The sequence below is a fragment of the Mus musculus genome, chromosome 13 (genome assembly GCF_000001635.26).
Source record: "Mus musculus strain C57BL/6J chromosome 13, GRCm38.p6 C57BL/6J".
Taxonomy (NCBI): domain Eukaryota; kingdom Metazoa; phylum Chordata; class Mammalia; order Rodentia; family Muridae; genus Mus; species Mus musculus.
The window spans coordinates 58,140,642-58,153,715 of record NC_000079.6 but is presented as its reverse complement, the minus strand read 5'-3'; the positions used below and the strand labels follow the sequence as shown (position 1 = coordinate 58,153,715).

General features: G+C 43.9%; 1 long non-coding RNA gene across 1 annotated transcript; it reads right to left on the bottom strand.

Annotated features, from left to right (window-relative positions):
- Positions 1-4,740: 4,740 nt before the first annotated feature.
- 1700066J03Rik (RIKEN cDNA 1700066J03 gene) lies at positions 4,741-6,767 on the bottom strand. Its single transcript, NR_126543.1, has 2 exons — positions 6,666-6,767; positions 4,741-5,154 (listed from the first exon to the last, which is right to left on the bottom strand). It is a non-coding gene; the product is annotated as an RIKEN cDNA 1700066J03 gene (long non-coding RNA).
- Positions 6,768-13,074: the final 6,307 nt, after the last annotated feature.

Here is a 13,074-nt window from a genome sequence, read left to right as displayed (position 1 = left end):
GGTGAGATTTTAAGCACACACGAAAAGCATATCCTGGTTGTCATACTTCAGTTAAGAAGGACGGTTAGCCGGGAGGGGGGCTACTGATGCCAACAAGCCAGGCTAGTGCGTGGAGAGACCTTCCCGGAACTGAGGACTTTGATGGGTTAGGCGGTTGTTTTTAATTTGGCTTTGATGGGTTAGGCGGTTGTTTTTAATTTGGCAGGTAATTTTGTCTGTGTGTTGAGTGTTAACTGCATGAACTGTACTTCAATTGTGGAGTCAGGTCTGAGGCCTGTTATAGTCTAGACTGTGTAAAGCCCAAAATCTTTGCCCTTGGGATGGACACAAATCCCAGGACTGATTGAGGCCAGAGTTCCATTCACATCCAGAAAGGTGGTTTGTCTTAGTCAGGGTTTCTATTCCTGCACAAACATCATGACCAAGAAGCAAGTTGGGGAGGAAAGGGTTTATTCAGCTTATACTTCCACACTGCTGTTCATCACCAAAGGAAGTCAGGACTGGAACTCACACAGGGCAGGAACCCGGAGGCAGGAACTGATGCAGAGGCCATGGTGCGATGTTACTTACTGGCTTGCTTCCCCTGGCTTGCTCAGCTTGCTCTCTTATAGAACCCAAGACTACCAGCCCAGGGATGGCACCACCCACAATGGGCCCTCCCCCTTGATCACTAATTGAGAAAATGCCTTACAGCTGGGTCTCATGGAGGCATTTCCTCAAGGGAGGCTTTCTCTGTGATAGCTCCATCTTGTGTCAAGTTGACACACAAAACCAGCCAGTACCGTGGTTTAAGGTAAAACATGAAATGTGAAAGTGGGCCGGGCAGTGGTGGCGCACACCTTTGATCCCAGCACTTGGGAGGCAGAGGCAGGCAGATTTCTGAGTTTGAGGCCAGCCTGGTCTACAGAGTGAGTTCCAGGACAGCCAGGGCACACAGAGAAACCCTGTCTCAAAAAACCAAAATGAAAAAAAAAAAAAAAAGGTGAAAGTGTCCGTCATGGATTTCTTACACAGAAAAAGACATTTCCCAGTAGAATCCAGGATGTCTTTAATTCTGTCTTCTCCATGAGAAGACAAACGAGGGGGTGGTTGACGTGTACCCAGAACCAATGCAGACAAGGCAGACTATGTCAAAGAGCTTGCTTTCCTTTTCTTCTCTCTAACCCAAAGCGCAGGTGTTAGAATGGACGGGACAAGCTTGCATGCCACCACTCAGGAGGAGAGAGGCCCTTTCCCCAGGGTACCCTCAGCTGAGCAGGCATGCGCCAACAGCAGCTTCCCTCCATGGTCTAGCAGCTTGGCTCCTCGTACAAACGCTCATCCAGGTATCTAACTCCTACCTGTGTTTGTTTGTTTTGTTTTGTTTTTTGAGACATGGTTTCTTTGTCTCTCTCTGTCTCTCTCTGAGCCAGGTTTATATCTGGCTGTCCTGGAACTCACTACATAGTCGGAGCTGGTCTTGAACTTACAAAGCTCTGCCTGCTTCTGCTTCTCTAGTGCATTAAGCATTATCTCCTAAACCTTAATGTAAGCCCTGAGAGTTCCACTGTGACGCACTGTGCATGGACTTTGGCTACACAAGGACTATGAGGACACACTGAGTCCTGGGATGTGGCTCATAGTAGAATATTTACCTAGTACACACAAGGAGCTGGGCTCAGAAAACAGAAAAAAGAACAGGGCAGGTGGCCTTTTTCTAAGTGGGTCACTGAACAATGCACTCAGTGATGCCTTTAATCACAGCACTAAGGAGGAAGAGGCAGGCAGAGCTCTTCAAATCTGGGCCAGCCTGGGCTACATAGTAAGACCCTGGGCTTTTTGTTTGTTTGGTTGGTTGGTTTTTGGTTTTGTTTTTTTCCAGACAGGGTTTCTCTGTATAGCCCTGGCTATCCAGGAACTCACTTTGCAGACAGGCTGGCCTCGAACTCAGAAATCCGCCTGCCTCTGCCTCTCGAGTGCTGGGATCAAAGGTGTGAGCCACCACACCCGGCTTTTTGTTTTGTTTTAAAAATAATGTTTAAAATTATTTTTTATTTTATGTGCATTGGTGTTTTGCCTTCATGTGTATGTGAGGATGTCAGACCCCTGGAGCTGGAGTGACGGAACAGCTGTGCGCTGCCATGTGGGTGCTGGCACTTGAACCTGGGTCCTCTGGAAAAGCAGTCAACCATCTCTTCAACCTATTTTTGATCTTTAAAGAGGATAGAGCCCCGATGTGTGTGTGTGTGTGTTTTGTTGTTGTTGTTATTGTTGAGTCAGAGTTTCTCTGTGTAGCCCTGGCTGTCCTGGAATTCATTCTGTAGACCACACTGGTCTCAAACTCAGAGATCTGCCTGTCTCTGCTTCCTGAGTGCTAGGGTTAAAGGTATGTGCCCAGCTCTAGGTGTCTTTTTTAATTTCATGACCCATCAATACGATAGAAATTAGATGCCACTGGTCAGTGACCACATCTGTCTGTTGACCACTTAGAAAAAGTAATTAAAAATAATTTATTTGAGGGAGGGTTTTCATAACCTAAAAAATATCCCATTCTTCAGGGCTAGAGAGGTTTTTCCCACGTAAGAAAACTTGCTTATCTTGTATGGGATCTGGGTTCAGTTCTGCAGCCCACGGGTGTGCACATGGTGTGCAGACACACATTCAGGCAAAACACTCACACCCATACAGTAACATTGTAGGAAAAAGTGCAGTGTTGAGAGAAGAGTAGATTTACACCTATTACAAAACCAATGAGTTATTTCTTACATTAGAAAAAAGAAATCTTGTGACAGAAATTAGAAAATTATTAGAAATGAAAATGAGTTTGACATAGTTTTAGTCATTGAAAGAGGAAATGCAGGAATTATAGAGCAAGAGAATGATAACAGGTTTTCCCGCATGAGAGAAGCCGTCTGATCTGACTGTGGATGGTTCTGTGTGCACTGCTCAGCCCAGGTTCCCGGCGCGGCACTTCAGTTCTGATCTGAACTTATCTCTATGGTGCTGGAAGACAGAGCCTCCGCATGATTGACAAGTGCCATGCCACTGAGCCACCCCACCCGATCTCTGCCCCCCACTCAGTGTGTGTTTAGAAGGGAGGGAGGAGCAGGTTCTTCAGGGCTCCCACGTGTGTGGTGAGGAGGCTGTCACTCTTGTCGGGTTGATGGAAATGTGATCAAATTCAGGCATTTCCATTGTATGTGTCCCGGATGAGCTTGGTAGTCATTGTCAACTTCCCTGTCACCCAACATGCTGAGGTTGGAAGCTGGACGGGCTTAGGAAGGTGAAAAACTTTATTGTCGGGTCTTTCTGATAGTCGCCCCACCAAGATGAAAAAAAACTCGGCATAAAATTTGCTAGAGGAGATAAATATTCCAAACATTTTCAGGTTTTTGCTGGATTATACACTATAAAAAATGAAAGCAGTCAGAGGTGGCCATGTACACCTTTAATTCCAGCACTTGGGAGGCAGAGGCAGGCAGAGCTCTGAATTCAAGGTCAGCCTGGTCTACAGAGTGAGTTCCAGGACAGCCAAGGCTACACAGAGAAACCCTGTCTCAGGAAAGAAAGAAAGAAAGAAAGAAAAAGAAAAAGAAAAGAAAAGAAAAGAAAAGAAAAAGCAATTTCAGGATAATTAAATATATAAATATAAACGAAAGCAATGACCTTCAAGACCCCCAAGTAAAAGAATTTATATGATTTTAAGGGATATATTTAATCTATAACTCTTTAAAGAATTCTCAGGTATGGTCTGCAGAGGTTTCTCAGGAGTTAAAAGCACCGATGCCTTACCAGAGACCCAAGTACCCACATGGTGACTCACAGCCACCAGAACTCCAGGGCCTGGCAAAACACCCACACACATAAAATGAATTAAATCGATTAAAAACCAGAATTTCCAGTTAAGTTACTAAGTGTCTTTACCTTAGTCCATGGGCCTGGGAGAAATGCGAAGAAGACAAGAACCCCTGGTGTGGCCCTGAGCAGCTCTTCTGTGGATACATAGTAGTTGCCTAGTTCTCCTTAACAGTCTCACAGGCTTCAGCACTTCAACAATAGAATTTTATTTTCTCCAAAACTTGGAGATCAGAAGTCTGAGATCCAGCTGTCAGTGGGGTCTTCCTGCTCACTCTCCTTGGTGTCTAGATGGCTGTCCTCTCCTCGTGCCTTCCCATAGACTCACCAGTGTGAGCATGTGTGCCCCTGTGTCCTCTTCTTGCATGGACACTAGCACTGCTGATGTAGGGCCTCTGCTGATGGCATCACTACCTCTTTAAAGACTCCATAGCACCACCGGGGAATGCTGAGGCAGGAAGTGCTTGCCGGCCAAGCTCATGGACCTGAATTCAGTGCCCAGAACCTGTGGAAAAGTCACCAGGAGGAATGGCGTCAGCTTGTAATCCTGGTGTTCGGAAGGCAGAGACAAGTGGGTCCCTAGGGCTTGCTGGCCAGCCAGGCAGCCTAACCCGCTTGGCAAATTCCAGGCACACACACACACACACACACACACACACACACACACACACTAAATGAGAGCTGGTGAGATAGCTTGGCAGTTAAGAGCTTCAAGAGGTTCTGAGTTTAATTCCCAGACCATCTCTAAAGGGATCTGATGCCCTCTTCTGGTGTACAGGTGTACATGCAGGCAAGAGCATTCATTAATATAATTAAACAAGATGCATAAATAAATTTAAAAATAAATAAATAATAAGACGCAAAGGGAGAACGAGGAGAGGAAAGTAAGCAAATGGGAGTCAAAACTGCAGCGCCAGGATTTATTTCAGGGAGTTAAATGCCTCTTTCACCCCATGGCTTAAACTTCTTTTGAGTACCTCCGTTGAATTAAACTTGTTTCCTTGACTTCCCTGACAGTCCCAGGATCATCCCTGTTCGTTCTGTAACCCACTGTATTCTGTCAGCTTCTCCATCCTCCAGAGAAGCTGGCAGCAGCGTAGAGTCTGGCCTCCCTATCTCCCGCCCTCCTTCCCAAAAATGCGAAGTCTTCAGAATCCGGGAGGTAGCAGGAGGTGCCAGAGCCTGGAGACCGGATTCTGCTCAGGATCGGATCGTATTTACCACAGCTCCGAAGCTATGGTGCGTTGTCTTCTCCGTACCTCAGGTTCCTTCTTGATTCTGTGCCGGACAACACCTGCTTGCAGAGGCTTTTTGGCGACTCTGTAAAAATCACATTCTGTGTGTGTCAGTGTTGAGACTCTCTGACCCCAGAAGCTGTTATGTCACTTGGTGGGTCATAGTAACCATAGTAACCGTTGTGGGGCTGGGACATGAAGAGCCCTGATGCTGTACCCTAACAAGGCCCTCCACCCCTCTGCTATGGGCTCCGCCGTGTTTTCTGTCTTTCCCTCGGCTCCATCCTGGGAGTTTTTCTATGCTGTTGTTTTATCTCTGCTGTTTGTTTTCAAACAGTTCTTACTTTATTATCTCGGACCTCCTCCTTTTAAATCTTCTATTTATGCCTTCCTCTGACTTTTGTCTTTTGCTTTTCTTCTTTCCCTCCCTCCCTCCCTCTCTTTTTCTTTCTGTTTTGTTTTTAGTTTTTTTCTTTATTTTTTTCATTTATTAATTTTTTTCTTTTTATTTATTTATTTACTTATTTTTTGTTTTTAGGTTTTTAATTTTTATTTTTTAACATTTATTTGGAGATGGGAGTTTGCACATGTCACAGTTTGGGGACAGTTTGTGGAGGCCAGTAGCCCCCTTCCATCTTATGAGTTCAAAAATTGAACTGTGGTTGTAAGGTTTGGAGGCAAGGATCTGTAGTGAGAATTTTGATGACTTTAAAAAATATAAATACGGGGGCTGGAGAGATGGCTCAGAGGTTAAGAGCATTGTCTGCTTCTCCAGAGGTCCTGAGTTCAAATCCCAGCAACCACATGGTGGCTCACAACCATCTGTAATGAGATCTGATGCCCTCTTCTGGTGTGTCTGACAGTGTACTCACATAAAATAAATAAATCTTTTAAAATACCCAAATATGTCATGTGTCTATATTTTTGTTTTAATCCCCGGTGTGGGATATGGGGTTGCTTCTAATGGTCCACATCAGTCTAGGATTTGCCTCTTTGCCAGCTGCAGATAGTTTATGTTTAGAATTCTGGGGACTTTTAAGAGGGTATAGAAATGCCAGAGCCCCTAGAGGTGGCGGCGGCTGCTCTTCCTGCTGTTGCCGGATTGCTGAATTGCTAGTTGGACATATCCTGACCATAAGATAATTTGCCCCTAGGAACTTGATGCCCCTAATCAGCAGGAAGTGGTCAAATGAGATCAACATCTCCTTCTCCCCAACCTTCTTTCTCTCCTACCTAATGTTGGGGGGCTTTGAAGGGGTTTCGGTGGAGAAGGGTGGTAGGAAGGGGAACCTGATAAAGAGCCAAGTCCCAGTCAAGGACTCCCACCCCCACCTTTACCCACGGATCCATCTTGCTTGCCCCTATTTTCAGTTTTCCGGAAGCATTTCCGGGGGGGGGGGGGCTGGAGAGATGGCTTAGTGGATAAGGGTGTGGACTGTTCTTTTGAAGGTTCTGAGTTCAATTCCCAGCAACCATATTGTGGGAAGCCACATATGCCATTACAAGGTGGCGCTGGCTACCGCTGGCCACCACGCATAAGTTTGGGTAAACAACCAATGTGTACATATGCAGTAAAGTTTTTCACCAAGTCATTACCTGGCCCGGGCATGATAATGAGGCTCCATGAGATACTGAGAGAGAATAACCAATCAGATGAGAGACATGCAAATGAAGTATGATAATGAGGCTCAGTGAGGTACTGAGAGAGAATAACCAATCAGATGAGAGACATGCAAATGAGGTATGATAATGAGGCTCAGTGAGGTACTGAGAGAGAAAACCAGATGAGGAACATGCAAATGAGGTGGAAAGCATAACCAATCCGGGTATGAGACACGCCTCTCCTAGGCCTATATAAGTAGCACCAGTTCTGGGCTTGGGGTCTTTTCGCCTCTGCAATCAAGCTCTCCAGAAGGATCCTGGTGTAGCGTCTGCTTTGCTGTCGAGTCTGGTGCTCACAAGAAGTGGGACCCCCTGCTACAGGGAGGATTCAGAACTGCATCGCGGGGAAGGAGCAGTCAATGAAGTGTTCCCGCAAAACAGACTTTTGAGAAGGATTCGACTGCGTGGATTCAGAACTCTTCAGCTGGGGAACAGTGGTACCGGTAAGTAAAAAGAAATTAATGTAGGTCTCTGAGAGGTATGCTTTCCTACAAAATAGATCCGATAATTGTTGCTAGGGGTTGTGCTGCTTGCTATCTTTCTTGCCTTGATATTATGCCATTGCCCTGGGCACGAGTGTATCTGTGGGAATAATTTCACGTAGATAACGCTTTAGTCCAGGACGATCATGGGTACTGGCCAGTCTACGCCATTAGTAAGGCCGGTGCAAGCCTTGCTCAAAGAACGAGGTTGAAAAATTTCTGAAAGTACGGTGAGTGGGTTTTTAAAAGAGATAGACAGACTTGCTCCTTGGTTTGCGCCCACTGGGTCGCTGACGCTACCTAGTTGGAAACGCTACCTAGTTGGGAAAAGTTAGGGAGAAATATAGCAAGAGAGGAAACTGAAGGGAAAGTGAAGGCAGGAACAAGGCCGTTATGGAAATTAATTAAGGCTTGTATCCAGGACAAGAAATGTGAGCTAGCTGCTAAGGAAGGGCAGCGGCTTTTACAGGAGCAACAGGAAAGTATGTCTGAAACAGAGAGATATGAAAAAGAAGGCGCGCGCAGAAAGATCAGTAAAGGAAGAGAAATAAAAGGAGAAAAGAAAAAGAAACCAAAATATAAAGATACAAAAGATAGTATAAAAAATAAAGAACAGAAAATTAAGTCAATTTACCCCCCTCTCGAGGACTTTGAGTTGTTAGAATTGTCTAGCTCAGAGGATTCGGAATTATCAGCAGGGGAGGAGGAAGATTTGGAGGAGGCTGCTGTGGAGTATGAGGCGGATCTGGTCCAATAGGGAGGAGTTTCGGTGCTCCCCCACCTCCTCCGCCTTATACAGATAAGAAAGCAATTGGCAATGGCCACTTTTTTTGCACTCCTAGAGGGTTGCAAAAAATATGTCAGGCTTTTCCTGTTTTTCAGAATCAAGTTCAACAGCGATATTATGAGCCAATATCACATAAACAAGTGAAAGAGTTAGCAGAGTCAGTAAGGACCTATGGAGTCATTGCCTCATTTACTCAGTCCCAAATTGATAGACTGGCTCACAATGCCATGACTCCTTTTGATTGGATGAGTGTGGTAAAGGCATGTCTTACGATGGGACAGTATCTAGATTGGAAATCTATATGGCATGATCTGTGTTTGAGTCAGGCCCGTGCTAATGCTACTGCAGGGCAACAAGCATGGAGCTTTGAAATGCTTACAGGTCAGGGTATATGGACAAACAATCAATTAGCATACCCAGTGCAGGTCTATAAACAGATCAATCAGGCAGCAGTGAAAGCTTGGAAAGCATTGCCTAATCAAGGAGAGGTATCTGGTAATTTGACAAAAATTATTCAGGGAGTTAATGAGCCGTTTTCTGAATTTGTGGCTCGCATGATGGAAGCGGCAGGACGCATATTTGGTGATTCTGAGACCACAATGCCATTAATTGAACAATTAGTTTATGAGCAATGTACCAAAGAATGCAGAAATGCTATCACACCTTGGAAAGGGAAAGGACTACAGGCGTGGATGAAAGCCTATAGAGAAATAGGAGGACCCCTTTCAAATGCAGGGCTGGCTGCCACAGTCTTGATGGCACAAACAAAAGAAATAACCTGCTATAATTGTTGACAAACAGGTCATATGCAAAAGCAGTGTACAAAGGGTAGAAAGAATAGGTTTGAAAAGAAAGTACCAGGTATTTGCCCAAAATGTGGGAAAGGAAGACATTGGGCAAATGAATGTAGATCAGTCAGAGATATAAAAGGAAGGCCAATACCTCAGTTTAAAGTGCAACAGCCAAAAAACAGAGTGAGGGGCCCCCTGTCCCCTGGGCCCCCAAATGTATGGGGCACTCCAGACCACAGTGTCTATGAGACCACCCAGAGACAGAGGAGAGCCACTCCGGGTTCAGCAGGATTAGACATCTGTGCCACCTCCAGAGTAATTCTTACACCTCAAATGGGGTGCCAGCCTATTTCATCAGACTTTAGAGGTCCCTTACCGAAGGATACAGTGGGCCTACTGTTGGGTAGGTCCTCTTCTGATTTGAAAGGACTGATGATACATCCTGGAGTCATAGACTCAGACTATGAGGGACAAGTTAAGATTATGTGTTCTGCACCCCAAGGTATTGTGGCCATTTCTCCTGGAGATCGCATTGCTCAATTGCTGATTCTTCCTAGTTTGCATAACGTTTCCTAGTAGCCAGGGTTCCCGAGGAGATAAGGGATTTGGTTCTACAGGAACTAATGTGGCCTACATATCTTTAGATTTGGATAATCGTCCCACTTTACAATTACAAATAGAAGGAAAAACCTTTCAAGGTATAATGAATACAGGAGTGGATAAAAGCATTGTATCCAGTAATTGGTGGCCTGCTTCTGGGCCTGTTAATCAATCGTCACATAGCTTACAAGGATTAGGATATGAGGCTACCCCAACTATAAGTGCAAAACTCTTACAATGGAAAGATAAAGAAGGAAGGACAGGGCTTTTTCAACCTTATGTACTCCCTTTACCTGTAAATCTATGGGGAAGAGATGTGTTGTCAGCAATGAACATTATACTAACTAATGATTACTCTCAGAAAAGCAAGGAAATGATGAAAGGAATGGGATATATACCTGGACTAGGTCTTGGAAAAAAATTTACAAGGTAGAATTTCACCAGTTAAAGCCACAGAAAAAGCAGACAAGAAATGGCTGGGTTTTTTTCTAAGGGCCGCTGAGGAGCAATTGGAAGTTATGTGATAAATGAAAAGCTGTAAGGTTGCAATTTACACCAGGAGCCCCTCAATTGGTAGAATGTTTGGTGGTTTTAGAAGTCTTTAAAAGATTTCTTATGCCCATAAATATTATCTCTGATTCTGTTTATGTGGTTAATGCTGTACTAGCATTAGAGACTGCCGGAAATTTTAAGCAGTCTAGTCCAGTACCTGAAATTTTGATGAAAATACAAGATTGTATTTTGATGCGTGAGCATCCCTTTTATATTCAACATATTAGAGCACATACATCATTACCTGGACCTATGGTTAAGGGAAATGCAATTGCTGATTCAGCCACCAGAGATATGGTTTTCCTATCACAAAGTTCTATAGAAAGTGCTAAGAATTTTCATCAACTTTATCATGTCCCTGCTTCTACATTGTGACAAAAGTTTAAGCTCACATGAACAGAAGCCCCAGATATTGTCCTACAGTGTGGTAAATGTGTAGAATTTATTAATGCACCTTCCATGGGTGTTAATCCTCACGGATTGCGACCCCTAGATGTTTGGCAAATGGACGTCACGCATATCCCAGCTTTTGGGAAATTACAATATGTACATGTGTCCATCGATACCAGTTCTGGTGTCCTACATGCCTCTCCATTGACAGGGGAAAAAGCAGTTCATGTCATATCTCACTGCTTAGAGGCTTGGGCTGCATGGGGCAAGCCCCTAGTGCTAAAGACAGATAATGGTCCTGCATATACTTCTTCAAAATTTAGCCAATTTTGCAAACAAATGCAAGTGAAACATATTACTGGGTTGCCCTATAATCCACAGGGCCAAGGCATCATTGAAAAAGCCCATCGTACTTTGAAACAATATTTGCAAAAACAAAAAGGGGGGGATAGAGGCTATGACACCAAAGATGTCTTTATCCCTTACAATATTTACTCTTAATTTTTAAAAATTGGATGATGCTGGAAGATCACCAGCCGAAAGGCACGGACAATGGCCTCAATCGCCCAATGAAATGGTCAAATGGAAAAATGCCCTTGATAATAAATGGTATGGCCCGAATCCTATATTAATCAGATCCCGGGGAGCTATTTGTGTTTTTCCACAGGATGAAGAAAATCCACTTTGGGTTCCAGTGCGACTGACAAGAACCGTGAAGGATCAAGATGAATCCCAAGATGATCCTGTTTCTCCTGATGATTGAGACAGGGATAAGTATACCTTTGTGGGCCATAGTAAGATCATGGCCAGTACCTTTACTGGTACATTCCAATTCTTCTACCTTGCCTTTATTTTTTGCAACGGAATGTTTTTTGGATGCTCCTTGTGCACAACAAACTCAAGAGCCACGGGTGTATAATAGTACTAGTTTTCATTTAAATTATACACTATGCTTTGTGCATAATGTGGATAAACCTTTTACACCCTGTATATTTTTAAAGAAAAAGATTATCTCTAATTGGGCAGATCCCATTAGCCAAAATAAGGTGAGCTCTGGAGTTATGTCTAATGCTTTAACGCAAGTTGTTCAAGGAGTGCAATCAGGCTCAGGTGATGTTGGAAATAATGTAACTTCACCTATAAACATCACCACTATTATGATAAAGGGAAATGTGACTATTCCCAAAAGATCACGATGGCCTGTTGGCAATGCTACTGCTATACGCAGCATGCCTTGGTGTCATCCGGACCTCGCATTTCCTATAGTTTTTTCACCTTGTCAACCAAAAATTTTTCCTCGGAAAGAAATAGCAAAGGGTTTTGTTTTGTCACCTCCATTAGATTTTGCTGTAATGAATGATAAAGGAGATGCTACAGGGAAAGAAAATATTTGTCCATATTACCAATGGATTTTAAGTAATGAGGCAGGTGCTAGTACCAGTTTGTCAGCCTTTGCATTGCTAACTGGAACCTTTCATGAGATATTGAATGTTTCTACCACACTTTCCAATACCTCTGCTCATTTAGATAATGTAACAACTAATAGAGTTATCAGAAATATGACTACTTCTTCAGTAGAAGTTTGTGTCAATCCTCCATTTTTCTTTATATTGGCTGAATTTCAAAATAATACAGAATGGTTAGATTGTACAAATGTCACTTGTCTTTTGACGCAATGCTGGAATGGAACCAAATTCTTAGCCTTAGTGGTACAGCTACCAACCTTTGTCCCTGTACCTGTTGAGGCAGATCCAGAGAAGTTCCCAATAATGAGTCTTGTTCGGCAAAAGAGAGGTTTTGGAATCACAGCTGCCATTGTTACAGCCATTGTGGTGTCCGTGGCATCAGCAGTTACTGCAGGAACTGCTATGGCCCATCAAATTAATACTGCTGACACCATAAGTCAGATAGCAGAAGAAACGTCTGAGGCATTGCCTACCCTGCAAAGGGTGGATTCTTATATCACCTCAGGGTTAATGTTAGTGAATCAAAGAGTGGATATTTTACAACATAACATGGAACAGATGATGGATGTCATACAAATGAGTTGTGTGGCATCCACTCCGCATGTGTGCATTACTCCCATTAGGTATATTAATGATTCTTTCATTAAAAGTACAGATTTATCGAATTATCTGAAGGGGAACTGGTCTCAGGAGCTGGAAAGGTTGCAGACGAAGCTGCAGATACAGATCTTGAACCTTAATGGAACCAGAGTGGAACCAGTGACCCTTGGAGACTTTACCTCTTGGCTTACCTCTGCATTTTCTTACTTTAAGGAATGGGTGGGAGTGATTTTGTTTGGTGCTGCCATATGCTGTGGACTGGTGTTCATGCTCTGGTTGGTTTGCAAATTCAGAACCCAACAAAAATGTGACAAGGTGATTATAACTCAGGCACTTTTAGCCATTGAAAACGGCGCCTCCCCTGAAGTTTGGTTATCTATGCTCAAGAATTAGTCGGCATCTGAGTTCTCTGCTCTTGCACCCCACGGATTTATGGATCCATTGCACTGGAATGAGAGAGACTCGACAATCATTGATCAGCCCTTGCACATTGCTGAGGTTTCCTCATTGCACACGATAGGGTGATCATGATTTCCCTGCTAATTCATTCCCTTAAAACTTGGCTGGCCTCTTTTGTAGTTCACCCTAGGTCATTTAGCAGTTACTGTCACACAGCACTGCGGTATCCAGAGACGGGCAACTTTCCTCATGCACAGACCAACCTAAGACACGGGG